Source organism: Martes martes (genome assembly GCF_963455335.1).
Source record: "Martes martes genome assembly, chromosome: 10".
NCBI lineage: Eukaryota > Metazoa > Chordata > Mammalia > Carnivora > Mustelidae > Martes > Martes martes.
The window spans coordinates 63747719-63763450 of NC_137898.1; positions in this window are offsets into that span (position 1 = coordinate 63747719).

Here is a 15732-nt window from a genome sequence, read left to right on the forward strand (position 1 = left end):
GCTGCCAGCCGCCGGGAGCCCGCCGCGGGGTCGGCCGGACAAGGGCGCGGGCGCGGGCCGCTGGGTCAGCCGGCCGGCGGTGCGCAGCTCGCGGGGGAGGGGAGGGGCCGGGGCGGCTGGCGGCCGCGGGGCGAGGACGAGGCGGCGCGGCGCGGGCCCGGCTGCCTGGCGCGCTCCCGCTCTCCCTGCGCGCTCCCGGGGCCGCGCGCACTCCCAGCCGGGCCGCGGCGGGGGCGCCACAGCAGGAAAAAGGGCGGTGCGCGTTCGCCACGCCCACAGCCCGCCGCGCCCCCCGGCCGGCCGCCTTCAAAGACGCAAACACCGCCTCGCTTCTTGGGACTCGGGAGGCCCGAGGTTCGCTGGGACGGCGAAGCCTGCCGCCGGCCGCGCCCCCGGGTCTTGTTCCCCTCAGCCCCGAGCCTCAGCTGCAAGCACTGGAGGCGACCGCGCCCCTGGTGGGAGTTGGGGTGGGGTAAAGGGAAGGGGCTGCGCGCCCTCGATCACGAATCGATTTTTCAGAGAGGGTCGTCAGGGACCCAAGGGCTGCTCGCGTTTGCTATCCATTCCGAGTTTCGGGTTTCAGTGGGTCAGGTTTTGGCAGGAATTAGTGATCCGCTTCCCAGCAAGAGTTTCATTAACTCTCGCACCCCCTTAGCGGGAGAAGCAAAGAAGAAAACAGACTGTGACGTGCTGGGCGCTTTTACAATTCCCTGTTTACATGACTGTCTTCACAAATCTACAAACTGGGTGAGCCGTATTATTCCCATTTTGCAGATAGCCTAAAGTCCCAAAGCCTGTACAACGGAGAGGCGACTTTCTAATGCTGGGGCTGGGGGTGGGGTGAGGGTGGTCTTGCTCATCTGCTATTTAAAGTCGGGTAATTGCTTTAGTGACTACAGATCAACTTGGGGGCCTCTTATTACCAGGAAATAAAGTCCAGCTGGCTCCCGCATTGCCTCTGGGAAAAACAATTCAGGAGAACATTCGTGTGATTTGCAGGATCGAAGCAAAAATGAGTCAATGTATTTCATAGTGAATTAGAAAGCAAGGTGGTGTAGAACAAGAAATTGGGGTCAAAATTCCCCAGAGTTCCAACTCACTAACACAGGTTATAAAACCTCTCTGGGGACCCATATGAAAATTGGAATCTGATGATACTTCTCTCACTGCATTGTGGTGAGGTTTAACTGAAATGAAGTATGCGTAAGCACACACTTGATAACAGTACTTCAGAGGGAGGGTGGAGGAGTAAACCCCACCTTTGGTCAGGGCTCTTTTCAACTCACAAAGTACCTTTAGGAGCAACATTAAAAGGTAGGTCCTCCCCCAACTTCTCTGGGAAGTGGAGAGTAACCCATTTTATCATAGGGTGCTGTGCTGTGGGGCAGATGAGTGGGAGAAACACCATCTCACACTTCCCATACAACTTAAGACCAAGGCTATTTTTGTTCATTTTCCTGTCTCTGTGCAGCAAAGCTAGTTGTTTGAAGCTGTCGGGCATTGTTCTGATTTTACAGATCTTGCCTGGGTTGGAGAGTAGACACTCTTCAATCAGGTTGTAAAAGCCAATCCTTTACTCTCTGCTTAGCTTTTCTGAGCATCCTGAGAGGTAGAGATCAGCTCCCCTGCACTCATCATTTCATTGACTTTCTTCACTATCCAGTGTGCTGCTGGATTGAACGTAAAGCCAGAAGAATGTATGAGGCTATTGTTGGGACCAGAGCTCCCTTAGCCTTCCAGCTGAGAGATCTGCAAGCCACGCTGAAGGGCCACCACTAGAATTACAGCCGTTTTAACCTCTTGCTTTAAGTATCTTGAAACCCTGTGAGACAAATATCAAAATAGTCAAGTCTGCCAAATCAATCAGGAGGCGGTGGCTCCCAAGCAAAATAAAGCAATCTTTCTGACTTCATTCACTTCTGAGTCATGGTGCCAAGTCTCAGTGATTGCAGTCTGAGAGATCTGCATGGTTTGTTTGCCGCTGAGGTGTGTGATGCAAGTCCCGCATACAGATGCCTTGCCTCTCCCTGGAAGAGTAGTCTTCTAATACATATTCTTTGATAGTTGTATGGTTCAAGACAGACTGGGAACTGGTTGAGAAATTGTTAGTTGGTGGTTGGGCTCCTTTCTGCCAGAAGCCCTTGAGGGTCTTATGTTGTTTTGCAAGAGACCCTCTGCTCCCCGTTATTTATAATTCCATGTGGAAATAGAAAAGTTTGATATTTTGGGCCAGTGACAGGAAGGGCCTTGAAAAACAAGTTACAGAGTACAGGTCTTCCCATAATCCTAAAGTGGTACGTTCCCATGAAACTTCCTGGTAAGCTGACATGGGGTAAAATGAAAAAGCAGTTAACATCTACTAAAAGTGAAAATCCTCCTCGAATTTCTTTTGGTGGGCAAAACCAAGTAGAAATGCAGGACTTTTGTAAAAGTGAAGGGGTATAAAGCAAGCTTTTGGATAGTGGGGGAAACTTGTATCAGGTTCAGGGAGTCTTCTATGAACATACCATTCCTTTCCTAAAAGTTAGAAAAAAGGCTCTTCTTGGTGCTCTTTTACCCCCCAACCCCGCCTTTCTCATTACTTAACTGCCGGCACCCTACTCAGGCTGCACACATAGGAGGCGGGACTGCTGCTAAGGTCCCTGGCTGCACCCTGGTGTGGCTCAGTCTGAGCCCGAGGTGTGTGCCAAGCCTGGGAACAGCCCTCGGACAGAACGTTCCTGCCTGGGCCTCTACTAAGTCCTCTCCACTCCCTGCCTTTTTTTTTTTTTTTTTTTTTTTTTAAATGCCCTCTGGTTTTCGCTGGTGGGAAGTGGAAAATGAATTAGGAGTGATTTATTTGCGTGAAGATAGGCGCCATCTATTGGAACCAGTAGGGATGACAGCTCCCCAACCCCAGCCCCCAAACCTGTGAGGACATGCATCACCAGTCTATAATTTAGGCAATTTTGATTAAAGACCATGGGTATTTCCTGAGGGGAATTAATGACCGGCTGCAAAAAGGGCTTTGGGTCATTAATTCTATATTCTCATTAAATCCTCAGGAAATGACCATCTTATGGCAAGAGCTCCAGAGTTGAGAGAATGGCACACCTGGGAAGAAAACACAGGCACAAGGTTTTGCTCTCCCTCTTCCCTCCCCCACTCCCCAGCCTGGGTTCTAAAGGGTGCACTCTGGCTTTGAGTGTTGTCAGCAACAGCCTGCATCCGTGCCTGTCTGGGAGTTGAGGGTTTGTGGCCAGCGGCAGGTGCATGGCTGATGGAACAGTCCCAGGAATGGGTTGGAAGGGCTGGAAGGAGAGCTGTCCTCAACTGCACACCAGGCTTGCATGATTAATACCACCCACACCAGGCTTGACGTCAGTGATTGGACCGGGGGGTGGGGGATGGATGTTTGTGTCCTAGCCATGCTGCCTTTTCTCCCCTTCAATTTAGTTGACAGGTTAATTTCAGAGCTGAGTACTGCTTGCCAAGGTCAGTGTGGCCAGCTGAGCCACTTCAGCTGGTGACTTTCAGGACACTGGACTCATGAATGTTGAGGTGTATGCCTCCTTAACCCCTGGCTGCTTTAAGCCCATTTGGTTCCATGAAATTACTGTGACCTACTCAAATCAATTTCTGGCATCTGAAGGGGACTGAGATCTGAAAGTGGGCTTGGGGTGTGGCTGAAAACCTAATTGGGTTTCCTCCCTCTCTGCAGCTGCCAAAAAACTGAGAGTTATTTGACATTACACCCAGAAGAAGATATTTTGGAAATAAACTTTTTTATAGAGAAAAGTTTGAGCAAGTCCAGTTTCCCAATTTCTCCTTTTTAAGAAACTAGAACCTATGCTGCTTTGGGGCAGTTAGGCTTCTGGGACATTTCTGCTGACACTGGTGAGGGTGGTACATCATTGCATTCACAGATCATGCCGCACAGTTACCCTATTCTCCCAAGAACAAAGACTCGTCAAATGCCCAAGAAAGTGCACTTGTACTCCAAACCATACTTTGCATTATGCCCCTTACTTCCATCAGAACGCCTACCTTGAGTTAGATCTTGAACGTATGTCAAGATTCCTTTCCTTAAAACTCACCATCCCCGAGGCACCTGGGTGGCTCAGTGGGTTAAAGCCTCTGCCTTTGGCTCAGGTCATGATCCCATCGGGCTCTCTGCTCGGTGGGGAGCCTGCTTCCCTTCCTCTCTCTCTCTGCCTGCCTCTCTGCCTACTTGTGATCTCTGTCTGTCCAATAAATAAATAAAATCTTAAAAAAAAAACCTCACCATCCCCCTCCCCCCAGCATAGTTGCTCACATTGCACCTGTATAAATTAGGTTACCACAGTGTATGGGGTACTGCAGATAGTTGGGCAGGGTTGTGTCCTCCTCATTTTTGTAGCCCTGAAGCTCCTAGCAGGGTGTCAGGCAATCAGTGCTCATAGAATGTTATGAGAATGGAAACAAACAAACAACCCTTAAAGGATGGCATGTGGGAGTGTTAGACTCCTGCAGCATCCAGAAGTCTCTGATCCATCCACACCAGAAAACAGTACCGGTGAAGATATTTATAAGCAGCTGGAGCATTTAAATCCACAGGGCCTGTCCTCGTGGGAAGAGCTGAATAGGTGGAGGTAATCCTATGCAGTTTCACTTTTAGAGGTGGTTGAAATCCTTGGGTAGCTCCTAAAACAGCGGCTCCAGAGAGGTAACTGTTAACCCTTGGTTTCCAAACCCTGACACAGCTGTGCGGACTTCCCACATACTCTCCTCTTTGGGACTAAGAATTAAATCATTTGTGGTTTATCTGATATCTGGCCTCATTCTGACAGTCTTGTAGGGGTGCTATCACTTAGCCCCTTGTACCCACACTTGTGAGAAATCATGTCCCCCGAGTCAAAATCGGTTGCTTCCAACAGGTGATCAGAAATGCCATTTTCTTCTGCACCGAATGCATGCATAGTGGTTTGCAGATTTGCTAGTTTTTATTTTGTTGTGGATCCAAAGGTCACAGGAGACCACCTCATTTAACTAATTCTACCAGAGTTACCCATAATGATTGTCTGACCTATACAGTCAGGGATATACTGGGAAATGTTTAAAAACTGGCTCTCTGGTGGTGGTGGTGGTGGTGGAAGTAGCCTTGATTTGTAGTATGTGCCAATTTTTGTGGTGCAAATACTATACCCTTTCCACCTCCCTGACCAATTTCAAGCTATCAACTTTATGTGTATGAACACAGTTAAGAGATGCCCAGTAATACATCACTATTTAGTGCTTCCAACATATACAACAGACAAAAATGCCAAGAGCAGAGATAACAGTGAAATATAGTGAAATAGTAACTCGTGCATTTTGATTATTTATTCCCTTTGTTTTTAATATAACATTTAATCATACATTTATGAGTTAATTTTTTATTAACCTATCATTCATATGCCATAAGTCACCCTTTTAAACTGTGCAACTCAGTTTTCAGTATATTCATGGAGTTGTGCACCCATCATTGCTATCTGATTTCAGACCATTTTTATTACCCCGAAAAGAAACTCTATATCCATGAGCAGTCATTCCTCATTCCCCTTATCCCAAACCCCTGGCAGCCACTAATCTATTTTGTCTCTGTGGATTTGCAATTATGGACATTCCATATAACTGGAATCATACAATAGGTGGCCTCTTTGTGTCTGACTTCTTTCACTTTCTATAATGTTTTCAAGGCTCATCTGTGTTGTAGTATACATCGGCTCTTCCCTTTTTTGGCTGAATAATATCCCATTGACTGGATATACCATATTTTATTCATTCTTCAGTTGATGGATATTTTGGTTGTTTCCACTTTTTGGCTACTATGAATAATGTTGCTGTGAACATTCATACCTGTACGAGTTTTTGTGTGGACCGATGTTTTCACAACTCGAGTATATACTTAGGAGTCAAACTGCTGGACCATAGGGTGAATCTGTGTTTAACTTTTTTTTTTTTTTTTTTAAGTAATCTCTACACCCAATGTGGGGCTCAAACCCATGACCCTGAGATCAAGAGTCACATGTTCTACCAACTGAGCCAGCCAGGCGCCCCTGTGTTTAACTTTTTAAGGAACTGTTGAACTGTTTCCCACAGCAGGTTATACCATTTACATTGCCAGCAATGTATATAAGTTCCCATCCATCTCCATCTTCTCCAATACTTGTTACTTTCCATTTTAAATTTTTTAATTTTAATAATGCTATTACTTATTTATTTTTAACAACCAGCTTGCAAAATTTTTCACCATAATCTGTTCTCATGGGCTGGTATGAGCCAGTCTTCGCCTAAGACTGAATGCAGCCTACCACAGAAAGTCCCACCATCCTTCTCTGTAGTAGTAAGTTCCACTTCTTTTTTGCTGACAAGAGCAATACTCAATAGATTTCTATTTCCTTCTTCTTACATCCTTCCTACAGAAAACCGAAACCTTTAAAAGGTCTCAGATTTTCTTCTATTTTGGAATTAAGATTTTTGATTCTGGGGTATCACAAAGTTTTCAACTCCCACCAACCAGCTCTGGGAAGAACAGAGTGTTTCCCTCCTACATTTGTGTTGAGAAACAAAAATAAGAAAACAAAATGTATCTTCCTGACACCCAGATAAATCTTCTGGATGAGCTCTCAAGCAGTTGCTTCAACAGGGCAAACAGCTGTGGTCTGTTTCAACATAATTTGATGTAATCAGGGTTAATTTTGATGATGCAGTAACTCTGAAGACTGTTTTTTAACTGGATTACTGTTGGGTCAACAATCATGTGGTATTACACTTAGTGGCTGAAACAAAAGCCAGAATTAAAACAGCTTCCCCCCAGCCCCTTCTAAATGACAGTCCCAATGGGATTAGGAGTCATGAGGCACATTTAACACAATTAACTAAAAAAGGAAAGTAGCTGCAGTCAAATTACATGCAAGCTTCTCCAAGGTCCGGAGTGTTGACTGAGGAAAGAGCTGGAAACGTTATTTGTTGCTGTTGTTTTCTTTTCCTAGAGTGGTTAGAAGTATGTCGGCAGTAATCATTATAACTTAACATTTCGTTACATTCTAGGAAAGAGCCCTAGGATTTTCTTCAGAAAAATCTTCCTGAACCAGATGATGATTTTAGCAGTCCATAGTTCTCTACTTTCCATGCATGTTTTCAAAGCGATGATTTTAAGTGAGGATTCAATTCAGGGTGTGCGTGCCAGGGCTGAATGAATGTGGTACACAAAGCTCTACACACATTTGGAACGGTTTCTGAAGAGCAGCATCTTTTATCTTACTTTCATTGTTTATGGCCAGCCAGCAGCAGGGCCTGGGTTGCTCTAGGCACACATGCTTTTTTTTATTTAGTGTCTTACAGTTTTTGGTTTGGGCTAGTCTGAAACATGGCAAAGGCTCATGACAAAAACCATCCTTAACACAGTTCTGGAAAGAATCTTCAGAAATAGATGTCTTGCAAAGCTGCCAAATGTATTGGTTCTTCTAAAACCTCTCTAATCCAATTTTGTAGTTCAAAAAAGGTCTGATATTTGTCCAATCCCCTCTGTAAAGAAGCCTCCATTCACTTGCTTTCTGTTTTTGTGACTTAGGGAATCTAGGAACTTGAAAAGCAAAGAAGTCCCTTACCCTCCTATGGCATTTTATTTAGGGGGAATTTCTCAACTACATAATTTCCTGATTAACATATATTTTGGGGTAATATGTGGATATGACTAAAAGTTAATGAGACTACAAAACCAAAAGAAGTGAGAATTTTTCCGTAAATCAGAGAGTCTATTAATGTTTTCTTTTCAGTTGTAAAAGCAGATACCTGTTTTAAATTTGCTTAAGCCCAAAGGTGAAATTTATTGGCATATTATTGGTGAAAATGAGGCATATCCCATGGAACATAAGAAAAAGTTGAATAATCTGGCCTCAGGAAGGTTGGCAACTGAGGACTAAATATAGTAAAAACTAGGTTGCCAATCTGTTTGTGTGTGTCTGTCTCTCTCACAGGCCATATGGTTTTTCATCTCTGAGCATGTGCCTTCATTTCTCTCTGCAGACTGCCTTCTCTGTCTCTTGAGACACATGGCTGCCCTGCATCTCCTAAATCTACATATTCCTGGCTCAAGCAACCAGTCCAGACTCTAGTGTTCTTAACCCCACTTTTCCAAGAGAAAATGAGATTGGCTCATTTGGGGTCAGGTGTCCACCCCTAGTCATCAGTAAGGAAGGCTCCTGTACCCAGTATGTCTGCTGGGGATCTACTGGCTAGGAGGGGTGGGGGGAATTCTCAGAGGAGGAATGGGTTTGATAACTAAGCTGGCAACTCGAAAAGGATTTAAGAGAGGCATGAAAACCAAGCTCCTTTCGTTCAGGATGTGGCCAGTACCTATAATCTGAAACTCTGAAAACACTTAGAAAGGCATATACTTTTTTAAAAAAAAGATTTATTTATTTGACAGACAGAGATCACAAGTAGGCAGAGAGGCAGACAGAGAGAGGGGGGGAAGCAGCCTCCCTGCGGAGCAGAGAGCCCAACGCAGGGCTCGATCCTAGGATCCCGGGACCATGACCTGAGCCGAAGACAGAGGCTTTAACTCACTGAGCCACCCAGGCACCCCAAAAGGCATATACTTTTATCCATATACAAACTATATATCCAAATACACGTTACCTAGGAAAGGTCACTTATATCCTTGTTATTCAATTCTCAAAAAGAATTTTCTTAGAACCTACTACAAGTTCAGCATAGGAACACAGAGATGAGTAAGACCAGGGTCTTAAGAAGTTCAGGGCTTTTCTGGGGAGAGAAATAGGTAGGCAGATGTCTACAGCAGTGTGTGGGCAATGTTATTATAATAGAGGTATGTTCAAAGGATGGGGGCAGCACAGAGGAATTATCAACCAGCTGTATGGGAACTGAAACTGTAAGATCTTAGGTTTTGCTTGTTTTGAGATGCCCCACAGAGGGACACACAGAGTTAGCATTAATTAACATTTGCTGGACTAATGATGTAAGCTACCTCAATTTGGAGGCAAGAAGCTTGTCTAGATTTGGAGAGTGAGGAGGAGAACCCTAACTGAAAATCTGAGCAACTCTAAGTTCATCGGCAACTTCCTTCTCAATTTCTTCCATCAATCGAATACATTCATTCATTCCTTACTGAGCACCTACTGTGTGTAAGGGACATGGCTAAGTGCTGGTTATATAATGATGAACCACAGAGCAACGTTCTTGAGAAGTCTATTAAGTTACTGTGCCCTACAAACTCAGCTTAGTAACAGCTCCTAAGGACAAGTTACTAGCTGAACTCATAAATACTTTTGACTCCTGACTCTCTGTTCTATGTTCAGGCAGTGGCTCCAGACTTGGATTTTTATGCTGAAAGGCTAGTTAAAAAATTTATGAAATATTTCAGACGCAGAAAGAGGGAAAAGCTAGTTTGGGAATTCCTCTTTAAGGAATATTTCTCTTTGGTCTGTTGGACATAGTTCACCCTTTGTTTTTGTTTTTTGGGTTTTTTTTTGGACACCCCAATGACACCAGTTCATTCAAGAGTTGTTTAATCAGTACCCGCTATGTGCTGGACATTCTCTAAGGCACTGCAGACAGAAAGATGGATGCCGTCTTCTCCGTGTTATGGAGCTTTCGTTCTGGCAGAGAAGACAAATGACAGTTTAAGATGGGCAGTATTTGCATATGGTTCTGAGGGAGCATAAGAAAGGAGTGAGTCTGGAAGCCATTGTCCAACCATTGGTATCTTTAAGTACAAGTAATATAAACATGTGAAAATGTAGAAGTCCTAGCTGCGTTTTAGTGTGTCACTCCTCTTGAAATAAAGCTTCACAGCCTCAGACAGTGTGATTAGAGTTGTAATATTTTGATTCTGGGTGACTAAGAGGTGACAGGTGTGTAGACTGAGAAAGCTACCCAAGCCCATTCACAGGCATGTGGAGGCAAGTCGTGCTGCATCAGAATGCATGGTATACTCTAACTCGATGGGCAAGACAGGAATCTGTGGAGGGCTGCTATCTGACTGGAAGAAAGCTGTCAAGGGCTAAATGACAGTCAAGCACCAAAACACAGAAGTTTCCACATATGATAATTCTGTGGTTGCTGATCAAGGAATAGACCACTCTAAGTTTTTTTGAAAAACATTAATCATAGAGCCTTCCAGAACAAGCTAATAAAGCAGATATGTTTGTTTGTTTCAATAAAATTGCCATACCTGGTTGGGGAGTAAGCTGGAGAAATGAAGGGGAAGAATTTGGATGTTGATATATTACTGGGCACAGGAATCAGAGTGGCAGAAAAACACAAGCATGGAGAAAAACAAAACAAAACATGGGTGAGGTAGTGGACAAGAAAGGGAGGAAGAGGTCTAGGTCAAGAGGTGTGGTCAGCTTCATGCTACATGGGTTTGAGAGTAAGATCGCTGTGGGCTGGCTTTCCCTCCTTGATACAGAGGGATAAAAACCAGCTCAAAGGTGCAGGCAGAACAATCCAACGTAGTATGTTCTTCAATGAGCAGATTTGTGTAATTATTATCTTTTACTGTAAAAATATTAAAACCTCACTGAAGCTTTCTCACAGTGTGGAATTAAGCCGTCTACATTAGGATCAGTCAGGGTGACTGTTTCAGAGATGCAAACTGTGGGCTGTTCCATCTACTGAATCAGACTCTCTAGGGTAGGACAAAGGTAATCTGAATTTTTTAATAAGCTCCCCAGGTGATTCTTATTCGTAATGTACAAAGACTGCGTGCAAGGGAGTCCCTGACGCAAGGAGTGTGTCCTGTTGATCTCTGTCTGTGCAGAACCTAGCACCGGGCCCAGCACTGTGAGTGCTCAGGAAGTTTACTGAACCGAACTGAATACACCAATGAGGTCTGGAAAGAAAGAGGTGCTCAGTTCCACTGCCCTTAAACAGGTGATCTCATTTTTCCCCAGATGCTTCTAGTCCACATACACAGATTTTACACTATTGTAACTACAAACTGTCATTTAATATTTTTAACACATTTTCTCCTCTAATTTTTAATGGCTATAAAATATTTCATTCAACATGCAACAAACCTCTTAGTTCATACAGATTTTGAGTTTTGAAAAGGTTTCCCTCAGGAGAGTTTCCATTTGTGCAGTTTATGAGACCCTGTGACAGCCTTCGTTGTTTGTCATGATACTTTGTACGATAAGGACTACCCTCATTCCACAGATGCCTCTTCAAACCCACAGGTGAAAAACTTGCTCAAGGTCCCATAGCTCAAATGCAGAGAGTCAAGACTTAAATCAGAGTCTTTCCCCTCCATGTCTGATACCCTTTCCGAGACACTGAACATCCACCACCACATTTTCCGGCAGGCACGCGACCCAACAGGTTCCTGATGTGAAAACCTATAGTGCAGACTGTGGAAGATGGAAATTACACTTAAAGAGATCACTGCATCCTAACCATACTGGAATGAGTTCCTGCCTTTTATGGCACTGCAAAGAAAATGTGTATGTGAACCAAATCCATTTCCGCGATCCTCAAACGAAGTGGGCTGGGACTGCCCTGAACATGCTGGAACTGTAATTAGGATTCCTCAGCAGTTATTACACGCACAGGAAGAGGAATGACCACCCCAGGCCGTAAGACAGCTGGCAAGGAGGCACTTGAGACTTTGAAGCTCTTCCAACATCAAGACTCGTGTTATCAGACACGTGGGTAGCTGTTGAGCGGACAGTGGAGGGAAGAATTTCTCTATCAAGAGAAAGCCCCATTCTAAGGATGCACTGCCTGATGAATAACCTAGTGGGGTGCAGCCCTTCGGCGACGGGCAGACTGTCTATCTGAGCGGCTTCAGAGAGTCTACCCTGGAGAAAAGAAGGCTGGGGAGAAGAAACGGTATTGCTGTGTTTCTAACTTATTATACTTGCTAAAGAGAGGCAGGTTTGGGTACTATCAGGTCAGAGTTCTCCAAGGTTAGAATACATTCTCTCTTAGGTAGAGAGCTCCTATTCACGGAAGGGACAGTGAGTCGGTGAATTACTAGGAGAGGACAGTTGATGCATCACAGACAGGGGAAGAGATATGATCTCTGAGAGATTTTTCAAATCCAGGATCCTATAAAAACAGCAAAGCAGTTATTGTTGAGCTGGTGTGCAGAGGATATAAGTCAGAGAGTCACAGCTGCAAACGGCCCAGGTTCTGCAAAACACAGGTCTAGCTGTTTCTATGTGTATTTGTAGCATGAAAAACCTCTGCAGGATGGGCCTATCCCGTTTCTATTCTCATAGCATCATCTTGACATATCAAAGGTTAATCATTTTAGGGGGGAATATTAATAATCCCCACTGAAGTTCTTTCATCTTTCTATGTATATTCTAGGATGATCCTAAGAAGAAGGTAAGGCAAACAGGATGCTTAGTGAAATGTCAATCACAGAAAGACAATTACCATATGATCTCCCTGATATGAGGAAGTTGAGAGGCAACGTGGGGGCTCTGGGGGGTAGGAAAAGAAAAAATGAAACAAGATGGGATCGGGAGGGAGACAAACCATAAGAGACTCTTAATCTCACAAAACAAACTGAGGGTGGCGGGGGGAGAAGGGGGTAGAGAGAGGGCGGTTAGGTTATGGACATTGGGGAAGGTATGTGCTATGAAGTGTGTAAACCTGGCGATTCACAGACCTGTACCCCTGGGGCTAATAATACATTATACGTTAATAAAAAATAAAAAATTAAAAAAACAAAAACAAAACAAAAAAATGAGGCATAGCAAGCTTAAGTACACTGCTGGGTCCAGGGCCCTTTATTCCACTGTCAGTGTTTCTCTTTACTAGAATGTATTTGAACTTAGTCGTCATTTTCCTGCACACTCTTATGTCTCTTCTTGTGCAAAACAAGGATATCAGAGGCTGAAGTGTGTGTTTTGCAACATGTCCACTAAACTCTGGGGCTGAAGATGCAAAATTCTTCAGTTACAACAAAGCTCTGGGTTTTCAGTTTCTCTGGAGGCTAAGAGTGGTGAACTTTATTTGCAGTCTTACTCTCCCTTGAATAAGGGGTGACTGGGTGGCTCAGTTGGTTAACCATCTGCCTTTGGCTCAGGTCATGAGCCAAGGGTCCTGGGATGGAGTCCCACATCGGGCTCCCTGTTCAGCGGGGAGTCTGCTTCTCCTGATCCCTCTGCCTGCAGCTCCCCCTGCTTATGCTCTCTCTCTCTCTCTCTCTCATGGACTCTTTCTCTAATAAATAAATAAAGTCTTTAAAAAAAAAAGAGTCTTATTAAATCAAATGAATTTGAAGCATAGTAGGCTACAAAAGAACAAGGTCCACACTGTAAATATATTAGAACATTTTGTAAACTGCAAAGCAACTTTAAATGATAACAATTATGAGCCATAAAGAAGGAACATAAAGTTACTGAAGAGTCATGAGCTATGTTAATTCAATAGCTGTCTGAATGACAGTTTAGGAACCACCTAAACTCCTGACTTCTTTACAAAGTTACCCTAGGAACTCCCACACAGTGTGCCAACAATGGCTGTAAATTCACTGGACTCCAAACCAAAGTGCATAAGAGCTCAATGGAGCCTTAGCTGACCAGAGGGGCAATCCAGGGTCCTAGTAATGGCAGAATGTTAGGTTTCTGGAGGCGTGTTGACCATGATCTAGTAAGGTCTGTCCTAAGCAAGTCCTATTAATCATTTTGGTGTCAGGTGATTAAGGTTATTTGCTGTCCTTAATGCTTTTTCTTTTAATTTGGGCTATGCACTGGGAAGAAACTACAATCAGATATTACTCCCACCTGTTTTCTTTTTATTATACATACTTTAGATTGCAGACTGAATACAAATATTGATCAGAAGCCAGAAAGCTCCACACATTTCTTATCAATTCAATCCAGGCCAATCTGTCTTTCAACTCTGCATTTTTATGCTCTTGCCTCACCACTTACTAAAATAAATATATGAATAAATAGCAATCCAATCCAAATAAGCATCTTTCATCTATAATTATCTGAAATAAGAGATTTAAAGAAGAGTAGAGTTAATCCATCTCACCAATTGCATCTTCAATGCCTGTTCAGTCATGCCTGAATGTCTAGATTCAATTTATGGAGAGCATGAATGTACAACATTATAGAGGGGTGCTTCTGGCAGATCCTGTCTGAGAAGGACAAAAGGTCAAACAGTCCCTTTGCTGTTCTGTGACAGTTAGTCTCTGGGCTGGGTCAGAGGGTGGGAGAGTTATGTCTAGATCTGGAATGGATCACTCACACAATTAAGTTCTTGTCAGACCAAAAAAGAAAAAAGAAAGAAAAAAAAAAAAAAAAGACAGCACAACTTCCCCAGGCAAGAGGACAGCCAGATGGAAAGTAACTATTTCTCTCCACCTACTTCAAAATTTGAAATGAGAATGGAAATTAATGATGGAAAAACCATTTATAAGTTTCAAAATACACTCTTTCTTGGGTGGCTGGGGTTACTATTTTGAGGTGATGTTTGGAAATCTTGGGAAAACAGAATCTGACTTTTCCCTCATTGGAAACTGGTTACGTAAATAAAAATTAACACCCTCAAAACACCATTAACACCTTTTCTCTCACAAATTAAGTCCTATAAGAATATTATTATAGTGTAGACAGTCCTCAACTATGAAATCCACACTTCTCATCATTATATACGTAATTATACGATGCTGTTTATCTGGAGAATTTGGATATTCATATACTAGCTGACAAATGGACATCTTAAAGTTTCTTTCCTGATGTTGCTGCTTAGTTTTGACATTTTCATCATCTTTGTCTGACACCAGTATTTACTGTTGTTCAATTATGGGTAAAATAAAAGTATTCAAAGATGTACATTCTTAGGCTTGTTGTAAGTGGCAAGTGTTTGGCTTCAACCAGATACACTCTGTGTGATCAAATGTAGAGGAAAAGAACGAGTAAGTTTGAAAGTTGGAAGTACACTGCTGAAGACGATCAAAAAGGCAGCGAACAAGGTTTATTTGAGAAGACCTTCGCCCATCCCACATACACACACAATGAACACACTTAAGTCTACTGTAATTGTGACTTTCAGTGATTTGATTTCATGGTACATTTTCAGAGACCTAACGTGTACTAAAATAAAATGTAAAGGTTAGACTTTAAATCAACTATTTTTAGTGACTATTTCCCACACAGATTCCTGAAAGATCGAGACAAAAGCAGAATCTTTCGAGCTGATGCACTTGGAAAGGACAGGTGACATAACTGGAGGGCACAAAGATGATCTTGCTTGATTAGTGCTCCACAGCTACATCAGTGGTGGCATTCGATGGGAACCTGGGGTTTCTCTGACTCACTGTTCTCTATCTCACTGTTATTTAGGAGGTCCCACCATCATGTTAACATTAGAATTCAATCGGGTTCCTCAAGAATCGCTGGAGACGTGATTCCTGATAGCTTTGGAAAATATCAGTGCCTCCGGGTTGGGGTCTTGTGAAGTGTTTGTGATTCTCACTCCACAAAATTAATACAGTATCAAGACCTGAATGTCAAATCAATACTGACTGATGCTGAGAATGTTTTAGAATGGTTTCTGCATTTATCTCCCAGACCTAAGGTTAAAGATCACCTTTTCAGAGATGCCTTTTCTAGCAAGCTTATCTATGCTTGCCCAGCTCTTTATAAAATTTTACAGCTTATGTCATATTTTGAAATAATACGTTTGTTTGCTTACTGATTGTGTATCTTCTCTAACAGACTGTAAATTCCAAGAAGGCAGGGG